General features: G+C 40.6%; 1 protein-coding gene and 3 pseudogenes across 1 annotated transcript in view; 3 read left to right on the top strand and 1 right to left on the bottom strand.

The window, feature by feature from the left end:
• LOC121394826 (zinc finger protein 239-like) overlaps positions 1-15833 on the top strand; it is a 601589-nt gene that overhangs the window by 190798 nt on the left and 394958 nt on the right. The gene's annotated exons all lie outside the window — the stretch shown is intronic.
• On the top strand, positions 8595-8703 carry LOC121394976 (annotated as a pseudogene).
• On the top strand, positions 8877-8985 carry LOC121394973 (annotated as a pseudogene).
• On the bottom strand, positions 9477-9595 carry LOC121394970 (annotated as a pseudogene).

A 15833-nucleotide genomic window follows, 5' to 3' on the forward strand; every position in this document is an offset into this window, starting at 1 on the left:
TGGGGAATGTAGTGTTGTCCTGCACTGGTATAACTGATGTGTTTGCTTCATAAACACTACTATAGTTTATATAAACAGGCTGCTGTGTAGCCATGGGGGCAGCCATTCAAGCACAGGATACACAGTAGATAACAGATAAGTACTACTATAGTTTATATAAACAAGCTGCTGTGTAGCCATGGGGGCAGCCATTCAAGCACAGGATACACAGTAGATAACAGATAAGTACTACTATAGTTTATATAAACAAGCTGCTGTGTAGCCATGGGGGCAGCCATTCAAGCATAGGATACACAGTAGATAACAGATAAGTACTACTATAGTTTATATTTATATAAACAAGCTGCTGTGTAGCCATGGGGCAGCCATTCAAGCACAGGATACACAGTAGATAACAGATAAGTACTACTATAGTTTATATAAACAAGCTGCTGTGTAGCCATGGGGGCAGCCATTCAAGCACAGGATACACAGTAGATAACAGATAAGTACTACTATAGTTTATATAAACAAGCTGCTGTGTAGCCATGGGGGCAGCCATTCAAGCACAGGATACACAGTAGATAACAGATAAGTACTACTATAGTTTATATAAACAAGCTGCTGTGTAGCCATGTGGGCAGCCATTCAAGCATAGGATACACAGTAGATAACAGATAAGTACTACTATAGTTTATATTTATATAAACAAGCTGCTGTGTAGCCATGGGGCAGCCATTCAAGCACAGGATACACAGTAGATAACAGATAAGTACTACTATAGTTTATATAGACAAGCTGCTGTGTAGCCATGGGGGCAGCCATTCAAGCACAGGATACACAGTAGATAACAGATAAGTACTACTATAGTTTATATAAACAAGCTGCTGTGTAGCCATGGGGGCAGCCATTCAAGCACAGGATACACAGTAGATAACAGATAAGTACTACTATAGTTTATATAAACAAGCTGCTGTGTAACCATGGGGGCAGCCATTCAAGCACAGGATACACAGTAGATAACAGATAAGTACTACTATAGTTTATAGAAACAAGCTGCTGTGTAGCCATGGGGGCAGCCATTCAAGCACAGGATACACAGTAGATAACAGATAAGTACTACTATAGTTTATAGAAACAAGCTGCTGTGTAGCCATGGGGGCAGCCATTCAAGCACAGGATACACAGTAGATAACAGATAAGTACTACTATAGTTTATATAAACAAGCTGCTGTGTAGCCATGGGGGCAGCCATTCAAGCACAGGATACACAGTAGATAACAGATAAGTACTACTATAGTTTATATAAACAAGCTGCTGTGTAGCCATGGGGGCAGCCATTCAAGCACAGGATACACAGTAGATAACAGATAAGTACTACTATAGTTTATATAAACAAGCCATGGGGGCAGCCATTCAAGCACAGGATACACAGTAGATAACAGATAAGTACTACTATAGTTTATATAAACAAGCTGCTGCGTAGCCATGGGGAAGCCATTCAAGCACAGGATAGACAGTAGATAACAGATAAGTACTACTATAGTTTATATAAACAAGCTGCTGTGTAGCCATGGGGGCAGCCATTCAAGCACAGGATACACAGTAGATAACAGATAAGTACTACTATAGTTTATATAAACAAGCTGCTGTGTAGCCATGGGGGCAGCCATTCAAGCATAGGATACACAGTAGATAACAGATAAGTACTACTATAGTTTATATTTATATAAACAAGCTGCTGTGTAGCCATGGGGCAGCCATTCAAGCACAGGATACACAGTAGATAACAGATAAGTACTACTATAGTTTATATAAACAAGCTGCTGTGTAGCCATGGGGGCAGCCATTCAAGCACAGGATACACAGTAGATAACAGATAAGTACTACTATAGTTTATATAAACAAGCTGCTGTGTAGCCATGGGGGCAGCCATTCAAGCACAGGATACACAGTAGATAACAGATAAGTACTACTATAGTTTATATAAACAAGCTGCTGTGTAGCCATGTGGGCAGCCATTCAAGCATAGGATACACAGTAGATAACAGATAAGTACTACTATAGTTTATATTTATATAAACAAGCTGCTGTGTAGCCATGGGGCAGCCATTCAAGCACAGGATACACAGTAGATAACAGATAAGTACTACTATAGTTTATATAGACAAGCTGCTGTGTAGCCATGGGGGCAGCCATTCAAGCACAGGATACACAGTAGATAACAGATAAGTACTACTATAGTTTATATAAACAAGCTGCTGTGTAGCCATGGGGGCAGCCATTCAAGCACAGGATACACAGTAGATAACAGATAAGTACTACTATAGTTTATATAAACAAGCTGCTGTGTAGCCATGGGGGCAGCCATTCAAGCACAGGATACACAGTAGATAACAGATAAGTACTACTATAGTTTATAGAAACAAGCTGCTGTGTAGCCATGGGGGCAGCCATTCAAGCACAGGATACACAGTAGATAACAGATAAGTACTACTATAGTTTATAGAAACAAGCTGCTGTGTAGCCATGGGGGCAGCCATTCAAGCACAGGATACACAGTAGATAACAGATAAGTACTACTATAGTTTTATATAAACAAGCTGCTGTGTAGCCATGGGGGCAGCCATTCAAGCACAGGATACACAGTAGATAACAGATAAGTACTACTATAGTTTATATAAACAAGCTGCTGTGTAGCCATGGGGGCAGCCATTCAAGCACAGGATACACAGTAGATAACAGATAAGTACTACTATAGTTTATATAAACAAGCCATGGGGGCAGCCATTCAAGCACAGGATACACAGTAGATAACAGATAAGTACTACTATAGTTTATATAAACAAGCTGCTGCGTAGCCATGGGGAAGCCATTCAAGCACAGGATAGACAGTAGATAACAGATAAGTACTACTATAGTTTATATAAACAAGCTGCTGTGTAGACATGGGGGCAGCCATTCAAGCACAGGATACACAGTAGATAACAGATAAGTTCTACTATAGTTTATATAAACAAGCCGCTGTGTAGCCATGGGGGCAGCCATTCAAGCACAGGATACACAGTAGAGAACAGATAAGTACTACTATAGTTTATATAAACAAGCTGCTGTGTAGCCATGGGGGCAGCCATTCAAGCACAGGATACACAGTAGATAACAGATAAGTACTACTATAGTTTATATAAACAAGCTGCTGATTAGCCATGGGGCAGCCATTCAAGCACAGGATACACAGTAGAGAACAGATAAGTACTACTATAGTTTATATAAATAAGCTGCTGTGTAGCCATGGGGCAGCCATTCAAATGAGATAAGGCTCAGGTTACACAACAGATAAGCTCTGTAGAACATAATGGTGTTATCTGTTATCCACTATTTAACCTGTGCCATATAGGCTTTTTTTCAATTTCTGCCATTGCTACACAGCAGCTTGGTTATATGAACTATAGTAGTGTGTGTCTGAAGCAAACACACCAGTTTTACCAGTGCAGAACAGCAGTACATCATATTTTAATTACTTTAAAACACTTTAATTTTTTTGGTGTTACTGTTCCTTTAAGATTTTTGTGTATTTAGGACTAAGAAATGTCCTCCCTTTTAAAGGAACAGTAACCGTAAAAACTGAAAGTGTATCAAATTTGCGCCACGTTTATTTCCCCAGCGGCAATTCACCTGCTAGTGGATATAAAACTAGGGGTGTCCATTATGTTCACTGAGATCTCTCCTTGGAGTAAAAGCACATGCTGCCCAGGGCCCTTGATTCCCACGTGAGATCTCTCTGCTGACTGAACTGGGATCTCCCGATCGCTTGGTGCAGATGATGATGCTCAAACGGTGATACATTCTTTGTTTTGCTGATTTATTGCTGATTTATTGCTGATTTATTGCTGACTGATGTATTCTTGATTATGTTACTGATTGTACTTATAATTAAGCAGGTGTCTTCATTATACGACTAATGTCATTGGTAATAAAGGTAATGTTTAATGTACTAAGTGTGGTCTGTGAATTATTTCCGAGACATTCATAGAACCACAATCAAAGCAGTGTGACATTAGTTATGTGGGAAAGAGCCAACATGGGTTGAGGACATGCCGACTGGAACACTAGGAAGATCTCCTGAGGAGGAACCCTAATTGGGACCAGATATTTTGACACCTTTGATCATAGTATAGTTAGTCATCTCCACTACTGGGGTCTATAAAAGGCAGCCCCTAAGTAAGGGGGGAATCTTGATAGTGTTGTTACAAACTGAGGCACGTTGGATGTATAACCTGGGTACCCTATCCCCTGAAAGTCTTAAGGTGGCCATACATGGATAGATCCGCTCGTTTGGCGATGTCTCCAAACGAGCGGATCTCCCTCCGATATGCCCACCTTGAGGTGGGCAATATCGGGCTGATCCAATCGTGGGCCCTAGGGCCCAACTATCGGATCCTAGCGAACGCAAACAGGCAGTCGGATCGCGGGACCGCATCAACGAATAGATGCGGCCACGATCCAACGGGATTTTTAATCCCATCCGATCGAGATCTGGACGACTTTCGGCCAGATCTCGATCGGGGAAGCCCGTCGGGGGCCCCCATACATGGGCCAATAAACTGCCGACTCTGTCTGTAGCTTTTATCGGCCCGTGTATGGCCACCTTTAACAAGGAGTTGCTGTTTGGATCTTTTATTTGAATAGGACTGTTCCATGCAGAATATTTAGGGATTATGTATCTTTTATTTTTGATATATGAGTACCCCCTATATATATATATATTTTATCCTCTGTTTGCATCTGTCATGTACATGAGATTCCAGCACATTCAATAGTTTTTAGGTTCATGTGTTAACCTACAGTTAGGTCCATAAATATTTGGACAGACAACTTTTTTCTAATTTTGGTTCTGTACATGACCACAATGAATTATAATGAAACAACTCAGATGCAGTTGAACTGCAGACTTTCAGCTTTAATTCAGTGGGTTGAACAAAAAGATTGTATAAAAATGTGAGGAACTAAAGGCTTTTTTTAACACAATCATTTCAATTCAGGGGCTCACAAGTAATTGGACCATTGAGTCAAAGTCTATTTCATGGGCAGGTGGGGCAATTCCTTGGTTATGTCAATATCAATGAAGCAGATAAAAGCCCTGGAGTTGATTTGAGGGGGGGGGTGTATGTGGAACAGACAACATGAGGACAAAGGAGCTCTCCATGCAGGTGAAACAAGTCCTCCTTAAGCTGCAAAAACAGAAAAAACCCATCCGAGAAATGGCTCCAATATTAGGAGAGACAAAATCTCCAGTTTGGTACATGGTGAGAAAGAAAGAAATCACTGGTGAACTCAGCAACACAAAAAGACCTGGACGTCCACGGAAGACAACAGTGGTGGATGATCTCAGAATCATTTCAATGGTGAACTGAAACCCCTTCACAAGAGCCAAACAAGTGAAGACAGTCTCCAGGAGGTAGAGTCTCCATATCCAAGTCTACCATAAAGAGAAGACTGTATGAAAGTAAATACAGAGGGGGCACTGCAAGGTACAAGCCACTCATAAGCATCAACAATACAAAGGCTACATTGGACTTTGCTAAAAAAACATCTAAAAAAGCCAACACAGTTGTGGAAAACCATTGTTTGGACAGATGAAACCAAGATGAAGGTCTAGCAGAATGATGAGTAAAACAGTGTGGAGAAGGCTTGGGAAGAGCTGACGATCCAAAGCATAGCACAGTTGTGTATAAAAGATTTGGGGGGCAGTGTGATGGCTTGGGGTGCATGGCTGCCAGTGGGACACTAGTGTTTATCCATCATGTGACACAGAAGCACAAGAATGAATTGTGAGCTCTTCAGAGACACTGTCTGCTCCAGCTAAATGCACTCACATTGATTGGGAGGCGTCTCAAGCCAAAACATAGAGCCAAAGCAACCCAGGAGTTTATTAAAGCAAAGAAGTGGAATATTCAGCTGATGTGAAGCCAATTGAGCTGCATTTCACTTGTTGAAGACTAAACGTGGGACAGAAAGGCCACAAACAAAGAGCAAGTGAAAGAAGCGGCTGCAGTAAAGACCTGGCAGAGCATTAAACAGGAGCAAACCCACAATCTGCTGATGTCCATGAGTTCAACACTTCAGCCTGTCATTGCAGCAAAGGCTTTTCTACCAACTTTTAGACATGAACATTTGATTTTCAGTTTTTCAATTTCTCCAATTACTTTTGAGCCCCTGAAATGAAGTGATTGTGTTAAAATTAGGGATGGGCAAATTTGACCCGTTTTGATTTGCCAAAAATTTGCCACCGGTGAAACGTCTATGGGCGTCAAAAATGATTTGACACACGTTTTTTGTTTTTTTTGACGCACGCCACCATAAAAGTCTATGTGCGTCATTTTTGCGGTGAAGCAAGGTGAAAAAAATCGCCCATTCCTAGTTAAAATGCAGTTCAACTACATCTGAGTTGCTTCATTTAAAATTCATGTACAGAACCAAAATTAGAAAAAAGATTTATGGGCCTAACTGTAGGTGTGACCTCAAAGGACATGAAACCTTAGGTGTGTTCCCAGGCTGGGGATATCTTTAAAAGAAGGGGTGCGATGGAAACATCACATTATTTATATATTTACAGCGACCTTGAGAAAACTCAAAGAGCAGAGTGAGATGCTAATTGGCCTATAGTGGATTTTACTGGACAATTTCCAGTGGAGACGGAGAAGCGAGCAGGATTACAGAAGAAGTTTGGATCACTCTTTGGATCCTCTTGTCCAAACGAAGGGATCTACTTTTGGAATTGTTGATCATTTTAGTTGTGTGTCTGATGGGATTAAAGTGACTCTTCTTGTGTGTGGCACCTCACTGGGGCATTGTCCTTCTCTGTCTCAGACTAGTGATGGAGGGGGCGTTTATATCTGCTCCACCAGATCATCAGCTGAACTTTGAGACTATTGTTATAAAATATTATTATAAATATACCCCTATAACTCTTTGAAACACTAGCTTTAATTTAGTAGATATTATCATCACTCCAGTGTAATTCATTCCCCCCTGATATATATTTATGTATTTGCTGTGTTTTACAACTATTGTGTGTTCAAAATATACCTTCTTATATAATATTATATAAAGTGCAATTATTATTTAAAATAAATTCCACAATGTGCAGGTAAACATCTAATAAAATAACATTCAGGTCCAATTTATACACAGACTATAATCAGTGTTGGGTTTTTTTTTATGAAGAGGAAGAGAAAATTAATTAAAAAATATATTTTTATTGTAAAAAGTTAAAATTGTATATTTGCATCTCCATCCATCCCATTTGGTCTGTGACTTACCTTAAAGGAGAAGGAAAGCTACAGAGGCATTTTATTGCCAATAGATTAGCTGCAATAGTGCAAGCTAGAATGCTATATTTATTCTGTAGAATGTTTTACCATACCTCAGTAAAAAGCTCTAGAAACTCTCTGTTTGTTTAGGATAGCAGCTGCCATATTAGCTTGGTGTGACATCACTTCCTGCCTGAGTCTCTCCCTGCTCACTCATAGCTCTGGGCTCAGATTAGAGCAGGGAGGAGGGAGAGAGGAGCAAACTGAGCATGCTCAAGCCCAAGCCCTGGAGGTTTAAGATGAAAACAGTTAGTCTGATACAGAAGCCCATGAGTACACAATAGAAGGAAAGAAATGTGCTGTTTCTTTTGACAGAGGACTCAGAGCAGCATTACTTTGGGGGTTTACTGGTATATTTAGATGGACCTTTCTAATAAGGCTTACTTAGTTTTAACCTTTCCTTCTCCTTTAATTGATAAGTCTTCATATCCTTTGCTGTACCGCTCCCTAAAGCTGGGGGTCTTGGGCTGGTGCACACGGGCCACATTTACTATTTGGTGAGTCATTTACATTTTATTCTGGAGCACCGTTTTTTTTTTTCATTTTCTCAAAATAGCCCATGAAAATGTTAATGAATAATGAAATTGTGTTTAGTACAAACATTTTTAGAGTTCATAAATGCCTTTATAGTTGGGAAAGGTATGTACATATATATTCAACCTCCTCACCGTGTGCTAAGGACGTAATGGAGAAGATGTGTCTGAAGACTGTTGGTCTTTAAAGTCTTCTTACCTGGGGGTCAGGGATAAAGGGTTTCTTCAGTGATGGAGAGATTCTCTGGCACCATCACAAGAGAATGTTTGGGAGCCTTCCCCTTTAAGGCAGGATTCACTGAGTTCACTACTAATCTAGAACATACTTCACCAATGTCACAGCAGAGATGTCAAACCTGCAACTGGAAAATGGTGGCACTTGGGGGAAAAGTTGTGGGAATTAAAGATGATAAAGGGTAACAGACAATTATTAAATACTAAATGGGATTCAGTGAAACACACGTTACCCCACAGTCTGACACACACCAGTGTCCCCTTCACTTCTCCCCTGTTTCTCACCATTCCTCTATTTAGCTTAGGTGAATACTAAGAATGGGTTAAAGGAAGCTGCAAAAATGTATTAGGATCTTTTTATTGAATGTCAAAAAAGTGCCATTTTTTCAAAGTTTTCAAAGTTTCATTTTTTCAACTTTATTTTTGCCCAGCAACCCCGACAAGTCAAAAAGGCGGCAAAGTGCTGACGTTCATCGACTACGGCCATACCGCGCTGAAAGTGCCTGATCTCGGAAGTTAACCAGGGCCCGGCCTGGTTAGTACCTGGATGGGAGACCGCATGCGAATACCAGGTGTCGTAGGCTTTTCAACCATTGCCATTTATTCAAAGTTTTCAGTCATTTCTTTCCACAGAGCGGGTGCGTCACGAAGCCCCAAAGTGCTATTTTTTCAAAGTTGTCAAAGTTAAATTTTTTCAATGTTATTTTTGCCCAGTACCTTCGACAAGGCAAAAAGTCACACAGTTCTGACGTTCATCGCCTACGGCCACACCACCCTGAAAGCGCCTGATCTCAGAAGTGATCCAGGGCCGGGCCTGGTTAGTACCTGGATGGGAGACTGCATGCGAATACCAGGTGTCGTAGGCTTTTCAACCTTTGCCATTTTTTAAAAGTTTTCAGCAGCTTCTTGACGCACCCGCGCTGTGAAATAAAAGACTAAGAACTTTGAAAAAATGGCAAAGGTTTAATATTCTATGACACCTGGTATTCCCGGGCGGTCTCCCATCCAAGTACTAACCAGGCCCGGCCCTGGATTGCTTCTGAGATCAGACACTTTCAGGGTGGTGTGGCCTTAGGTGATGACCATCAGTTCTTTGCGCCTTTTTGAATTGTCGGTGGTGCTGTGGAAAAACAACATTGAAAATTTTGAAAAAATGGCAAAGGTTGAAAACCTACAACACCTGGTATTCCCAGGCGGTCTCCCATCCAAGTAAAAACCAGGCCCAGCCCTGGATCACTTACGAGATTGTGCGCTTTCGGGATGGTGTGTCCGTAGGAGATGACCGTCAGCTCTTTGCGCCTTTTTGACTTGTCGGTGTTACTGTGGAAAAATAACATTGAAAACTTAAACGTTGAAAAGCCTACGACACCTGGTATTCCCAGGCGGACTCCCATTCAGGTATTTACCAGGCCCGACCCTGGATCACTTCCGAGATCAGACGAGATCGGGCACTTTCAGGGTGGTGTGGCGGTAGGCGATGTACAGCTGCACTTTGCGACTTTTTGACTTGTCGGTGGTGCTGGGCAAAAATAACGTTGAAAAAATTAGACTTCGAAAAAGGTTGAAAAAATGGCACTTTGCGTTATCTTGACGCACCCACGCTGTGGAAAAAAAGACTGAAAACATGGCAAAGGTTGAAAAGCCTATGACACCTTGTATTCCCAGGCAGTCTCGCATCCAGATACTAACCAGGCCTAACCCTCGATCACTTCCAAGATCAGACAAGATTGAGCACTCTCAGGGTGAAGTGTCCATAGGCGATGAACAACAACACTTTGCACCTTTTTCACTTGTCAGGGGTGCTGGGCAAAAATAACATTTTAAAAATTAAACTTTGAAAACATTGAAAAAATGTAACTTTGAAATCTTTAAAAAAATGGTACTTTGTGGCTTCTTGACGCACCTAGTACTAACCAGGCCTGACCTTGGATTGCTCTGGAGATCAGGCACTTTTAGGGTAGTGTGGCCGTAGGTGATAAACGTCAGCACTTTGCATCTTTTTGACTTGTCGGGTGTGCTGGGCAAAAATAACGTTGAAAAAATATAACTTTGAAAACATTGAAATGGCACTTTGCAGCTTCTTGACACACCTGCGCTGTGGAAAAAAAATACTGAAAACGTTGAAAAAATGGCAAAGGTTGAAAAGCCTATGACACCAGGTATTCCCAGGCAGTCTCCCATCCAAGTACTAACCAGGCCCTGGATCTCAGTTATCAAATACAGTAAATCCAAAGCGTTGTTAGTTTATGTACAATATATTTAAGGATTCTTTAATTCAGGTAATAAATAGATCAGGTTAAGGTGGCCATACACGGGCAGATTTTTTACTTCCAAACGACCGATTTCAGAACGTTCCGATAATATCAGTAAGTTGTCGGATAGTTGATGGTGTACGAACGATCGTCTCAACATTATCGTTCGCAAAATTGATCGGATGAGTTGAAAAATTGTAGTCGTTCAGGAATAAAATCGGCCAGTGAGTGTGAAATACAGACATTTGTCGTAGAACGTTCTTTGTCAGGATTGTATCACAAGCCAAGGAAAATATACAGAAGGACCAGAACGTTCTTTGCTTGAAGCTTCATTAACCATAGGAAACTATGTCAAGAAAATAAATTGGTTCTCACTGCAGAAATATCATCCTATAATCTCATGTGTGAAAGAAAGTTTATTTATAAATCCATATGTCTGCGTGGGGCAGGGAAGGAGAAACTGACTAAATCCTACAGACACAATGCGGCACCTCTGCTACTGTCTGATGAGCTGAAACCACTGCTACAAGTGTGAAAGTGCAGCGTATACTGTCTGTGTCTGATAAAAATGTATTTGCAACTTTAATCTCAGGTAATCGCTTTATAGAAACTGATTTTATCAGATACACAAAAACCAGACAGGTGCTGGACAACAATATCCACCAATACACAACTACACAAAGCAGTCACAGCAGCACTTGTACAGCACACACATAAAAACATTAGAAACATTATAAACCACATCAAAATCTCTATATGTATTAAAAGCCATATATGCAATAGGTAATAGATATAAAAGCAAGACCAATACTTTTTTTTTTTTTTTTTAAATTTATTTAAGATGCGCAACGTGCTATAGCATATTATGTTCATACACTATGCAGCAATTTTTTATAGCATTCAACACTATTAAAAGAATAAAAGATTTGTTGCATTTGAAACACCTGCAAAACATTATGTGATAAACATACTCGGGAAAAAAAATGCACAAGATTTTTACAGCAAATTATTCACCAGCATTGGAAACTTTTTTGCTTATGTTCTCAAGTGTTGTTTCTAATGAACTTACAGATTTTTTAATGTTTGCCAAGATTTGCTTGCAGTTTTCAATAGCCCCTAAGATATTTTGTTCTTTTTTTTTGGATCAGAGTCTGGTTGCTGCTGCTGCTCCAAGACAGTTGCGAAAATTCCAGTAATCTTCAAATGGTTTAGCTAATGCTTTAACTCCACTTCAGTTGAGGGGAACTGCAACAAAAAAAGGGTAAAAAATGATATTCATTGTAATTGATATGTTACATTCACTTTTTTTATTCTCACAGTCATCACAACACACTAGCAGTACTGGTGCCTCCAGCCTTCCAAAGACACATGGACAAGAAGATAGTACCTCACACAAAATGCCCAAGGGCAGGAAAAGAAAAAATAAAGTAAATTATGAAGAATCAACACAGAAATTAATAAATGAAGCTGCTGCTCTTCTTCACAAGCCATCAGATGAGTTTGATGCATTTGGGTTCCAAACTGAGAAGAATGGATGAAGTGGCTGTTTGCAGAATTAATTATAACTGAAACCCTGCAAAGAGGCCTTAAGGTGGCCATACATGGAGAGATCCGCTCGTTTGGTGATGTCGCCAAACGAGCGGATCTCCCTCCGATATGCCCACCTTGAGGTGGGCAATATCGGGCTGATCCGATCGTGGGCCCTAGGGCCCAACGATCGGATCCTAACGATGCCTAACGGGCGGTCGGATCGCGGGGCCGCATCAACGAATAGATGCGGCCGCGATCCAACAGGATTTTTTGTCCCATCCGATCGAGATCTAGTCGACCCGTCGGGAGGCCCCATACACGGGCCAATAAGCTGCCGATACGGTCTGTCTCCAGCTTTTATCGGCCCGTGTATGGCCACCTTAAGAAAAAAACTAAATGACACAACTAGATGCATGGACAATCCATATGAAAGCACTAATAACTCCAACAATTTCCTCAGCACATACACAGAATGTCCACACCAAATTCTGTTGTAACATATGACCAACAAACGGCATGGCCATCGATGGTATCTCCTACACCAACAAACAATGGACTTAACAATAATGTTTCTATTTCAGAACAGGAACAACCGCAATATTCTCATCTATAAACCTGTGCACAATGGGATGTTTTTGCACTTTTTTGTAATATAGTTGATATATTGTTAAATTGTAATTCCAGTTATATCGTTAGTATGTATTATTGGTACACCCTGTACACACTTTATGCAAAATGAATGCACTTTTTTTACACTTCTGTTTATATTTTATTTATGTTTCATTTCAATAAATGTTAAACTTTACAATACTCTGTCTGTCCAATGATGGCTGTGGGAGGTGAACCTGGCAGGGCTTTAATCTGAAAGTTTGTAAACTAAACAAATAGAGATTTTACCTTTAAATATTCTTCATTCAGCGCTTCCACTATGGCATTGCAGGTTTCTGGAATGATACGCCCCAAAGCCTGTGCAGAAATTCCCGCTGAGAATTGGAAATCTTCAAAGGACCTTCCTGTTGCAAGATATTGTAGTGTTGCGATTAGTCTCTGCTCTGCAGGTATAGCTTGCCTCATGTATGTGTCTTGTTTAGAAACCCGTGGTGCTACTGCTTGTAGAAGAGTCTTAAAACTGCTGTCTGACATCCGTAGGTCGTTTTTGAAATCATCAGGGTTTCTTTCTCTCAGCTCTTTCAATAGACCCATGTGTGAATACTGCTCACGCTTCATAAGCCATCGTTTGCTCCACAATGATCTTTTTTTTTTTTTTTCTTTTGTACTGATGTTAAAGGGATACTGTCATGGGAAAAAAAATGTTTTCAAAATGAATCAGTTAATAGTGCTGCTCCAGCAGAATTCTGCACTGAAATCCATTTCTCAAAAGAGCAAACAGATTTTTTTATATTTAATTTTGAAATCTGACATGGGGCTAGACATATTGTCAGTTTCCCAGCTGCCCCAAGTCATGTGACTTGTGCTCTGATAAACTTCAATCACTCTTTACTGCTGTACTGCAAGTTGGACTGATATCACCCCCTCCCTTCCCCCCCCCCAGCAGCCTCACAACAGAACAATGGGAATGTAACAGGATAACCGCTCCCTGCAGTACTACATGTACATATGAGAAGAGCAGCTCTCAATAGTAACAACCCCCCCTGTGACTCCTAAAGTTACATTACTGCTGAACTGCAAGTTGGACTGATATCACCCCTCCCCCAGCAGCCAAACAACAGAACAATGGGAAGGTAACCAGATAGCAGCTCCCTAACACAAGATAACAGCTGCCTGGTAGATCTAAGAACAACACTCAATAGTAAAATCCATGTCTCACTGAGACACATTCAGTTACATTGCGAAGGAAAAACAGCAGCCTGCCAGAAAGCATTTCTCTCCTAAAGTGCAGGCACAAGTCACATGACCAGGGGCAGCTGGGAAATTGACAAAATGTCTAACCCATGTGAGATTTCAAAATGGAATATAAAAAAATCTGTTTGCTCTTTTGAGAAATGGATTTCAGTGCAGAATTCTGCTGGAATAACACTATTAACTGATGCATTTTGGAAAAAAACATGTTTTCCCATGACAGTATTCCTTTAATAAAACTATAGCAAGTGCAGCTCTTTGCTTTGAATCCATAAACGAAGCCATTCCACAGATCGTTTGTTGAACAACGTTCGTCCGTACACGATGGAACTTTCGGCAAACAAACATCCACCGATGACTAAAGTTTTACATCACTTCCTGTGTGCTGTACATCCTGCTTCCGCCACAAGTTTATATCGCATCGTACGTTGATGTATAATCGTTTGTTTCTTTTGGCAAACGATACGATTATATCTGTTCATATAATCGTTCTCCGTGGATGGCATATCGTATGGTAAAACGATGGTCAGACGATTGTTTAACGGTACGATCGTTCATCGCAGAACGATAAACGTATGCCCGTGTATGGATGGAGATGAAGCTATATTTTTAATTTTTCTACCAATAAATTTATCTTTTAACTGAGCATCTCTGGTCTTGTGGATCCGTTTGCGGGCCGGTCAGCCCTGCTTCTTTATCTTCTCGTGTATGGCCACCACACATAATAAATAACACCATTTTTGAAAACATTTGACCAATAGAGCCATTAAAAGGTCGACAAACCATATTTGGATGTGGAAGCAAATATACAGAATAAATATCACATTCCATGCAAAATGAACAAAAATGCTGAATTCTGTATCCGCTCTAATTGTCTCATAGTTACATCTATTTATCTCCCCTCAGCAGAACAAACATTATGAAGCAACATTTGCAGCATTTATACCACTGAATTACAAATTTGCTTGAATCAAGAAAAATAAGATCACGTGACCATTAAATATTCAGACTTACGAGCCATGAAAAGGCAAAATCTTAACCCTATGCTAAATTTGACATGGAGTTTTCTGCCTTTACACTAAAGTTTTGCACACGTTACACAGGCAAGTGTTAAGGTGGCCATACACGGGCCGATAAAAGCTACAGACTGTGTCGGCAGCTTATTGGCCCATGTATGGGGGCCCCCGACGGGCTTCCCCGATCGAGATCTGGCCGAAAGTCGGCCAGATCTCGATCGGATGGGTTTAAAAATCCCGTCGGATCGCGGCCGCATCTGTTCGTTGATGCGGTCCCGCGATCCGCCCGCCCGTTTGAGAATGCTAGGATCCGATCGTTGGGCCCTAGGGCCCACGATCGGATCTGCCCGATATTGCCCACCTCAAGGTGGGCATATCGGAGGGAGATCCGCTCGTTTGGCGACATCGCCAAACGAGCGGATCTATCCATGTATGGGCACCTTTAGACATAAAAGGGAGAGAGAAAGTCAATGAACACACCCAACTCAACTTGAATACATATGTAAATAGATGTTTATTTGGGGCTATTCAATCATAGAAACAATAGTACACACCCCTTAGGTAAGTGATACAAATTTAACCCTATTGATGCATTCTTTGATTTTGTTTCATGTATACAAACAAATATTTTATAAGGACACGTGCGATGTATATACGCACCTATGTACTACACTACATGCTCATGGGAAGCATTTACAGTTTGTTCTTAGGAACATTTTTTTATTTTCTTTTTTAGTTAATATTTTCTTTTTTTTAATGTTGCAGCTCATTCACCTGTTAACTTCATAGAAATATTGGTTCATGATTCTCGATTTCATTTACCTTACTGTGAGAAACAAAGTTGCATATATTTCTGTGTCCAAAAGGGATGTGAGGATCTCCAAAAAATGAGAAAACAAATGTAAAAAGTAGAAAAATGTATCAGGACATAAGACCTAACGCGTTTCGTGCGTATTAGGGCACTTACTCAAAGTAAGTCTGTGCCTATGAGTAAATGCCCCAATAGGCACGAAATGCGTTAGGTCTTATGTCCTAATAAATTTTTCTACTTTTTAC

This window comes from Xenopus laevis, chromosome 6L (assembly GCF_017654675.1).
Source record: "Xenopus laevis strain J_2021 chromosome 6L, Xenopus_laevis_v10.1, whole genome shotgun sequence".
Lineage (NCBI taxonomy): Eukaryota > Metazoa > Chordata > Amphibia > Anura > Pipidae > Xenopus > Xenopus laevis.